Raw genomic sequence first — 9,794 nt, forward strand, 5'->3', positions numbered from 1 at the left:
CTGCTCCTGCTCCTCCTCTAGGTCTAGCTCTAGCTCCAGCCCCTGCTCCTGCTCCTGCTCCTGCTCCTCCTCTAGGTCTAGCTCTAGCTCTAGCTCTAGCTCCAGCCCCTGCTCCTGCTCCTGCCCTGCTCCTCCTCTAGGTCTAGCTCTAGCTCCTGCTCCTGCTCCAGTCCCTGCTCCTGCTCCTGCTCCTGCTCCTGCCCCTGCTCCTGCTCCTCCTCTAGGTCTAGCTCTAGCTCCAGCCCCTGCTCCTGCTCCTGCCCTGCTCCTCCTCTAGGTCTAGCTCTAGCTCCTGCTCCTGCTCCTGCTCCTGCTCCTGCCCCTGCTCCTGCTCCTGCTCCTGCCCCTGCTACTGCTCCTGCTCCTGCTCCTGCTCCTGCTCCTGCTACTGCTACTGCTCCTGCCCCTGCTCCTGCTCCTCCTCCTGCCCCGTCCCTGCTCCTGCCCCTGCTCCTGCTCCTGCTCCTCCTCCTGCTCCTGCTCCTGCTCCTGCTCCTGCTCCTGCTCCTGCCCCTGCCCCTGCCCCTGCTTCTGCTCCTGCTCCTGCCCCTGCTACTGCTCCTGCTCCTGCTCCTGAACCTGCTCCTGCTCCTCCTCTAGGTCTAGCTCTAGCTCCTGCTCCTGCTCCAGTCCCTGCTCCTGCTCCTGCTCCTGCCCCTGCTCCTGCTCCTCCTCTAGGTCTAGCTCTAGCTCCTGCACCTGCTCGAGCTCCTGGTCCTGCTCCTGTCCTGAACCTGCTCCTGCTCCTGCTCCTGCTCCTCCTCTAGGTCTAGCTCTAGCTCCTGCTCCTGCTCCTGCTCCTGCTCCTGCTCCAGCTCCAGCTCTAGCTCTAGCTCCTGCTCCTGCTCCTGCTCCTGCTCCTCCTCTAGGTCTAGCTCTAGCTCCTGCTCGTGCTCCTGCTCCTGCTCCAGCTCCAGGTCTAGCTCTAGCTCCTTTTTGTGTTTCCTTCTGTTCATGACCACTCCGCTGCCACAGGAGCTGGTCCAATCAATTTATGGTAATCAATTTCAATAAACAATAAACAATCAATATGCCATGTGCATCGAGCGCTGCATTGGGCACATGGCACATGGCACATGGCTTTTTAAAGTCCTGCTTCTGTTTATCCTGCTGCTCTCGCTCCAGCTCCTGCTCCTGCTCCTGCTCCAGCTCTAGCTCCTTTTTGTGTTTCCTTCTGTTCACCTCCTCAGGCCTCAAAATGTTCCATTTTCCACTTAAATGGCAGGCAGGCAGCAAGTCAGAAATTTATGCATGTCCACTTGCTCTTAGCGCTGCCACGCCTCCTCGCCCCCGCACACCACCTAGCCACACCCCACACTCTCTATCGTGTGTGTGTGTGTGTGTGTGCACAGTTATAGCTGCAATCATAGATTTCAAGCTGAACAATTCACGTCAACTGCAGTTGGATTGTTGAAGAGCCATGGGAATGGGTGTGAATTTGGGTTCCGGGTTCCGGGTTTCGGGTCTCAGGATCGGTATGAGTTCAACTGCTGTTTTCAGCTCCGAAATGCTACGGTCTGTGGTGTCCAGAGGAAACAGTTCGGGTCCCAGTAAGGTGTTGGCATTTTGCACGCTCGCAATCAAAGCCTAAAAGTACACAGAAAGAAAAAGTTAGTTTTTAAAATTGGGAAATTACTCTGATAATCAATAAGCTTGTGTTTAATAAATAAATTTTTAATTAATTATAAATTAAATAATTTTAAAAAGTAATTATTTCATATAATTAATAAATTATTATAATAAATAAAATAAATCACTAAACCTGGAATTTTATCCCCCGATAATTTATTTAATTGTTATATTTATAACTAAAAAAAAAATTATTTTAAATACTTTTAAAAATAAATTATTTTATATAATTAATAAATTATTATAATAAGTAAAATAAATCATTAAACTTGGAATTTTATCCCCCGATAACTTATTTAATTGTTATATTTATAATTAAAAAAATATATATTTTGTAATTAATTGTAAATTAAATAATTTTAAAAAGAAATTATTTTATATAATTAATAAATTATTATACTAAGAAAAATTATATTATATTACTGAATAAATAATTATAGATCGACAAAATAAATTTGTTTTTAACGAATAAAATTAATTAATTATCTACATCAACTTTTATATTAAAAACAGCTTTATGTTTTTTTTTTTTTAATTTTTAGTATAAATTAATAATATATACATATTTAAAATATAATATGGATAACAATTCAGAAAAAAAATTTCGCAATCCAAAAATGTTGATATAAATGGTAAAAAAAAACAATATTTAAATATTTATCTAATATATATTTATATATTTATATTTATATAAATAAAACAAATAAAAGTGTTCGGCAAGCAAGGGAAGCCTCTTTCTTCTATGTTTCCTGCTCGCTTGTTTGCAAACTTTGCAAAAAATTGTTCTTAAAAATGCTAAAAACACTGCTGTTTTAAGTTTAAAATACTGTTATTATATAAAATAAAATAAATGAAGCTAACATCGAGAAGTTGAGGTTCGTAAGCCTTTTGCGGTTTTTTATTGAATTATAAGATCGAATCGAAAATCGTTTATAAATAAGCTTAAAATATTCACAATCTTTAAATCGATATTTATATATTAGTATTTTTATGTCAAATTTTTTGTCAAATTAAAGTTTAAAAAACTCATGAATAAGCCAAAAAAGCCTTAAATTTTATTCGTAAAGCTGTTATGTTCTGAACAAAAAACAATCCTAAATAATAAAAAGTTCCCTTTTATCTAAACTCTGCTGTTACAGTGCACAGTACTCTATCAAGGACCTCTATCCCCATTTTACCCACTTTCCTGGAACTCCAAATCCGCATCCGAATGCGAATCTCAATCGGAGTCAAACTCTGGCCCGATGCACCGAATGCACTCCACTTTCGAAATCTTCTCCTACCTCTGCCTCAGGGGGCTGATTCGTCCTTTCGTCCTGCAAGCCTTTTGTTCGCAGGCGGGCTCAGTTTAGTTGGCCTAGGTAAATACATCATTAAACATGTAAGGCAAATGCATTGTCAACAGCAACTGCAGCACTAATCGAGTTGTGCTGTTCTTGTTGTGCCTGCCAGCGGGACGGTGGCCGAGGTGGTCGAGGTGGTCGAGGACCAAGGACCGAGGACTTTGGCTTGGTGGCGGCTGACTTCTCTCACACGAAATGCGTTCGCATTGCTCGACGTGCTCAAGTGTGTGCCATTGTGCACCTGATGTATCAAGCGGGGGGTTGGTCTCGCTCACACACCGGGTCAAGTGAATAGGTGAGATTATTATAGCATACTTGTTTGGGCTGCTGTTGCATCGTTTCCATTGGGTTCACATACTTTTAGGCTGTACATAATGTTAAGCTAATGTAACACTCTACATAATGTTAAGCTAACATAACACACACCGGTTCAAGTGAAAAGGTGAGATTATTATAGCATACTTATTTGGGCTGCTGTTGCATCGTTTCCATTGGGTTCACATACTTTTAGGCTGTACATAATGTTAAGCTAATGTAACACTCTACATAATGTTAAGCTATCATGACACTGTACATAATGTTAAGCTATGTTAATGCTAAGCTAACATAACATAACACTGTTAATTTTGCTTACCATGATGGCGGTTCCATAATGGCGGTCCCATGATGGCGATCCCATGATGGCGGTCCCATGAGCGCTCTCCCTCTCTGTCTTCGCTCTCGGATCAACAGTAAGTACTAGGTATTAAAGAGAAACGTCGTGGCTGTGAGGAGCAGCGTGTATTTTTCCATCTTAGATTGTGCTCTCTCTCAGTGCTCTCTGTAAAATGCAGATCGAAAAGAGAGAGCGCTTAGTTAGTTAAAGAGAGGCAAGGCAAATATAACGTATACGTATACGTAACTTATATACTCTAATTTTTACTAAATTTGCATTACAATTAATAATATTATTATTATAACCGCTGCTGTGATTCGAAATCATTGCCAATGTGAGAGTATGCGTGTCCTATGTCCTGGCATTGACGCGCCAAACAGCGGGCGGTTGCCCGGCGCCAAGACAAATGCACATTTTGGTAACTTGCATTTGCATTTCGAGAATTTGCAATCATCCGCTCCCGCTCCCACTCTCACTCCCCCCATGTATACTCTCATTCCCCCCACGTTCAATTGTTGCATCCAGACCCTTAATGGCAATTTTGGGTTTTTGTGACCGTGCCCTGGCCGGTGTGTTTGCGTTTGTCTTTGTTGTTATTCCCTGTGAAAGTGGTTTTCATTTAAAGCGGAAATTAAAAAATGTCCAAGCGTGCAATGCAAACAACACCCATGTGTAGCAGGGGGTGGGGGATGGCAGCAGGGTCGAAGGAGTAGCAACAAAAAACAAGCAAAAAAGAAAGAAAAATGAAGAAAATAATGAACAACGAGGGATTAACAAGCGTCACGCTCATGCCCCAACTCTAGCTTTAACCGATTTTATAGAGTATTAAGGGGTATATTGTAGCCGTAGCTAAACCACAAAAAAAAAAAAATCAAAAGCTAATGCCATTGATTAAAAGTATAGGTTTATAATTGGCTTACATTATTTTCAAAATGTTGTAAGCAGTTAAAGAGGGAAAGCTTTCTCTTTTAAGAGAGAGGGCGATATGTAACTATCGGGCTGCCATCTTGATTGGATCGCTTAGAGTTGCCAGCAAATTCTAGCTATAGCTAACTGCAATTGTTTTTCTATTTATTAGCTAGAAAGAGACCTATTAAATATTAATCCCAGTATTTAGTTTTAGGTATTTAAAATTCGTGGCATTCCCCATAGTTTTATTATTGGCCAAGCGCCAGTGAAAGTGTTATCAACACCAATCCACAGCGGCGACAAGAGGGTGCAACCGAGATGCAAAAATTGCTTTTGTTTATTTATTTGACAGGTTTATTGTTTCGCACACTGTGTTTTTTTTGTTTATTTTTTGAATTTTTTATTTTTTGTTCTCCTTTTTCTTTTCACCCGCTCGCGCACAGCCCCACTAACTTAATATTTATTTTCAATTCCATCTATTTCACGTTTTGTGTTGGTGCTACTGTTGTCTTTCTATCTCGCGAAAGGTGTCACCTCTCGGTGGATTTTCCTCGATTTTTCCCCGTCCAGGGATACCTGTCTTGTCTATTAGCATTAGAAATCGAAACCAGCACCAGCTTGGCTGCTCTGCAGTTTTCACAGCATTTCAGATTGCATTGTATAGCGGAAAAACATTGCAAGTTTTTTAAATGATTTTTTTTGGGGGAACAGAAAGGAGTCGTTATGGAAATATCTCCTTTCACTGAATATATACTTTGGTGGAAAATATATAATTACTTTTACTTTTACTTATAATTATATGTACCTTAACCTTACTTATCTAGCACTTACCACATTTAATTCCATATTGAGCTGCTATATTCTCTGGATATATTCAAAGCCATATCATGGAACATATTAAACAGCAGGTGGCGTTGTCCTTAATATATGAATGCGAAATATGAAAATGAATATAATGATGTGTGCATGTGTTTGACTCTGTTCGCTTTGTACACACACACACACACTGATACATATATCCCTGCACAGATTGGGCTTCGATTGCATGGGAAAAGGAAGCTGTGGTGTGTGTGTGTGAGCCACATTCGCGAATGGAGTTCAGAGGACGCACCAATATATTTGTCTTCAGAGATGTATTTATGGCGGCAAGCACGGCACTTCATCATCATCATCGTTATCATCGAGGGCATAATATCATGGCCATATCAGCATCATCGTCATCATCATAATCATCATAATCGTCATCATCAGCCTTCGTCATTTTCATCATCGTTGTTAGCTTTGGTTGTCATTATTGTCCTCCTATCGTTGTCGTTGTCCCTGTCGTTGTCGCTGTCCTTGTCGATCCCCGGCATTGACACCTCATCGATGGCAGGCCCTATCCATTCAAATAGCGAGTACCGAGTCCCAAGTCCTTTGAAGAACACTTGAAAAAATAAAAGAGATTTAAGGGAATGGTTATTAAAATTATAGAAATATTAAAGGTGAACTCGATTTTAAGTTAAGATATACTAATACTATATATACTATTATAATTAATAATATTTTCAGAACTAATACTTAATCTTGAACATAGAACAATAATAATACCTAATATTTGTTATCTAAAAACATTATTAAATTTGTAAAGAAAACATTAATTTAATAAAAAAAAATCAACTTAATATATGATAACAAACCTTGAACTCTTGAATTACAGACTGCAATAACCTCTATTAACTTGTATCTTATATTAATTTAGGCATAATCCCTTCTGGCTGGCTTATTTTTCTCAGTGTAGGCAACATGTTATTGCATATGCCTCTCGCTCGCCCACTCGCACACGGAGACAGTTGCAGTGCCTGTCTGAGCTTTACAACTTCAATCAAATTCAATTGAGTTCAATTCAATTGTAACGTATTGTATTTTTATTGAGGCATAAAAAAGGGAAGCTGCCGCGCCACATGTGTGGGTGTATACAAGTGTGAGTGTATGGGTGTATGGGTGTATGGGTGCATGGGTGTGCGAGTGTGTGGCACACTCTCGGATTTAACAAGTGCGACATAATGGCGCTGACAAGCAGCAAACTGGAACGAGACCTATATATATATATACTTATACAGTTTAAATTCTATATAAGGAAATTTATATTTTAAGTTAATTTTACAAATATTTATAGCTACAAAGGTCACAGGGGGCTTTCTCAAGGTCAGAACTAACTTTAAACCCAAGTCTGGGACTTGTCTTTCACAAGAATCTTGTTTTGAGAGAAATCCTTTACTTTTCACACATTTATTGATTACTCAAGGATATTTAAAGTAAGTATATAATTTCTCTAAAGTGTTCTCTAACAATCCTTTACCTTTTGGCAAATGGTATTGCATTATACCCATGTTTTACTGTATGAAACGTGGAACATCGCAATCACTGACACGCAGCATAAGGCTCATGGCGTCTCCACCCTCCATTTTCACCTCACTTCTTTTTGGGGCGACGGCTTTTATGACTTCAATTCAATTTGTTTACGAGCCAAGGGCTCCCAAAGTGCGAAACATCCGCATATTCCTGGCTCGGCCTCAGCCTTGTGCCATTTTCAAAGGACCTTCCGCGCGCGCACAACTGTATGCTATGCTAAATAAGTAAGTAAGTCGGTGGGAAACACAACAAAAACAACAAGGTCACAGCACAGTACAGCCCAGCCAGCAGGTGAATAGGGGGCGTGCCAGGACGAACGATGGGCGGAACAGCGGCAGGTGATGAGCGTAAAATTTATGCAGCCACATGTAAGGCAGACACCATGAAAGTTGTGCCCCAAAGGGGCAAAAGCGTCAAACGAACACTGGGAAAATGAACAATAACTACATATAAGAGAGAGAAAGAGAGGTCCTTGATTTGATTGAATGAGTTCATTTTGAGATTTTTGAAATGCTATGGAATGATCAAGATCTTGTCTTTGAGTTAGTAATAGTTAAAAAGGTTAATTTAGTTTTTAAACAGTTTTAACAGGAATCTCTATATCTTATATGAAATAAGTATCAAATATCTGCTGATACTGAGCTACGATTCTTTTATATTATGTTTTACATTATTTTTCACAGTGCTGTAAAAAGTGTAAAGTACTCTCCTGCTGTGCTCTGAAGCTGGGGAAATGGGTTTGGGTTTCCCCGCATTAGGTTGACAGATTTTTCGGTATTATTGTCACGTCACGTCTGGCGGCGGATTTGCTCTGACACCTTAAAGTACGAGTACTTTCAGCAAGGACGAACAGTAAAGGCTGCCAGGAGCACACTTTAAAAAGGCGGCCAGGACACTAATTAAGCAAACTCAAGGTGGCATTACCAACTTGCTACTTTTCTTTGCTTTCTTCCTTGGCTTTAGCTTTCTCTAACCAATTGCAGGCAATTAAATTTCATGGATAAACACGACGGGAAAAGTGGAAAGAGAGAGGAAAACCCGGGGACTTCTGACTTCTGGTGGGAAAATCCGGGACAGTGCCGATCCATTGCCGTTAGCATTTTCAACTTTCGCTCAAATTGAATTTCCAACAATTTTTGCCGCGTCGGCGTTATGAAGGCGGTTTCCCGACACCCCAAACACCAAGACCCCCTCTTTATAAACACAAAAAAAAGGAAAATAAAGAAAATTCAAAATAAAGGATGGAGATCCGGAATAGCACAATGGGGAAGTCAGCACAATGGGCAACAAAGGGTTAAACATTTCATGAGCGATGAGAATAACCGTCTAATTTCGGTTTTCCCCAAGGACATAGTCTTCGGTTTTTAGCGATATATCCTATTGATGAATGCACTGAGCGATATTTTGGTAATTGAGAGCTGTTATTGGCATTGAAAAATATTAATAAATATAAATTTTTAAAATGGGAATATTTTAAATTTAGTTCTGATCAATTTTTGTTACGACCATTTAATTTTATTGCAAACTGCAAGAGAATAGAAATATAAACTTCGGCTACCTAAATTTAATTTATTGTTTTGACATTAAATATTTTATTATTATTATTAATTCTCTAGCTGAATATCATAATTTTAATCAGAAGTTTGAAATGCATTTATTAATGTTAATTTCCTAACAAAAACATCAACAGCCCTCTCCCTCCCTCTCTCTTGCTCTCGAGCACTATGTTAATCGGAATGTCCAACTCCATATTAATAATATTATTAAAATTAATTAATAATATTAATAATTTATAATAATATTAATATCTATTAATATTATTAATAATAATATATATAAAAATTTCGATATCAAGAATATTAATATTAAAATTAAGATTAATTAATAATATATATATTATAATATTATAATATTACTCTCGCCCTCTCTTTCTGTATGCCTCTGTAAGCCTCTGCCTCTCGCTCTCTTTCTTACTCACAATAACATTTCGTATGGCTGCCTCCCTCTGTTGCAGCGCTGTAGAGGTGGCGCTTACGCTCTATCTCCCTCTGTTGCTGCTACAGAGGTAGCTCTTTCCCTCTCGCTCTCTTTCTCTGTTATCTTGCCTCGGGAAGTATAAATAGAGGCACTTCGATCGCCGCGAGCTCAGTCAGTCCTAGGGGTACCTAGCGTTAACATCGACAGTGATAGTGATTGTGATAACTTTTCAACCGCAACAAGATGACGTGGCCAAGTGAATGCATCTGGATAAACAGGAAGTGATCTTCGATGCCATGACTACCCAAATTGAAGGAAGGAAGTAAACAATGACGTGGCCTTCACTGAGGTAAGTCTTAAGCATGACAATTATATTATTTATATATGTAGATGCTATAGAAGGTATCAGGCTTTAGTTTAGATTTACCTGAGCTAGATTTGCACTTATTAAATCATTATTCCATTACTTAATTTTAATTTAAAGTGATTGAGCAATTTGTATTGATGATATTTACAAAAGTATCTCAAAGATTCAAGCCTAACTTAATCAAAAATTATTCTCGATTATTGATTTATTACCTTTTCCGTAGTTTTAAATCTGACACTGACTCTAAAGCCAACTTTTACTATATTATTATACCCCTTGTAAGGGTATTATAATTGGAGTCAGAAATTAACCTAGTTTTGGCTTAGTTATGATTTATTTCAATTTTGATTTTTCGACAAAATTGACTTATAAAAATATTTATAATTATGGATTAAAAGAATGTGAATAATTTTAGCTTAGATATGATCGATTTCCGATTCGATCCTATAATTTAATTGCAAAATGCAAGGGTATATAAGCTTTGGCGTGCCTAAGTTAGCTTCCTTTCTGATTTATATTT

The 9,794-nt window shown here is 38.9% G+C and overlaps 1 long non-coding RNA gene across 1 annotated transcript; it reads right to left on the reverse strand.

Moving 5' to 3' along the window:
• Nucleotides 1-335: 335 nt before the first annotated feature.
• Nucleotides 336-9,250, reverse strand: LOC147642711 (uncharacterized). Its single transcript, XR_015273068.1, has 5 exons — nucleotides 8,909-9,250; nucleotides 5,648-5,962; nucleotides 5,368-5,455; nucleotides 3,607-3,792; nucleotides 336-1,587 (listed from the first exon to the last, which is right to left on the reverse strand). It is a non-coding gene; the product is annotated as an uncharacterized LOC147642711 (long non-coding RNA).
• Nucleotides 9,251-9,794: the final 544 nt, after the last annotated feature.

Source organism: Drosophila serrata, unplaced genomic scaffold (genome assembly GCF_035046125.1).
Source record: "Drosophila serrata isolate PLE 108 unplaced genomic scaffold, ASM3504612v1 contig_362, whole genome shotgun sequence".
NCBI lineage: Eukaryota > Metazoa > Arthropoda > Insecta > Diptera > Drosophilidae > Drosophila > Drosophila serrata.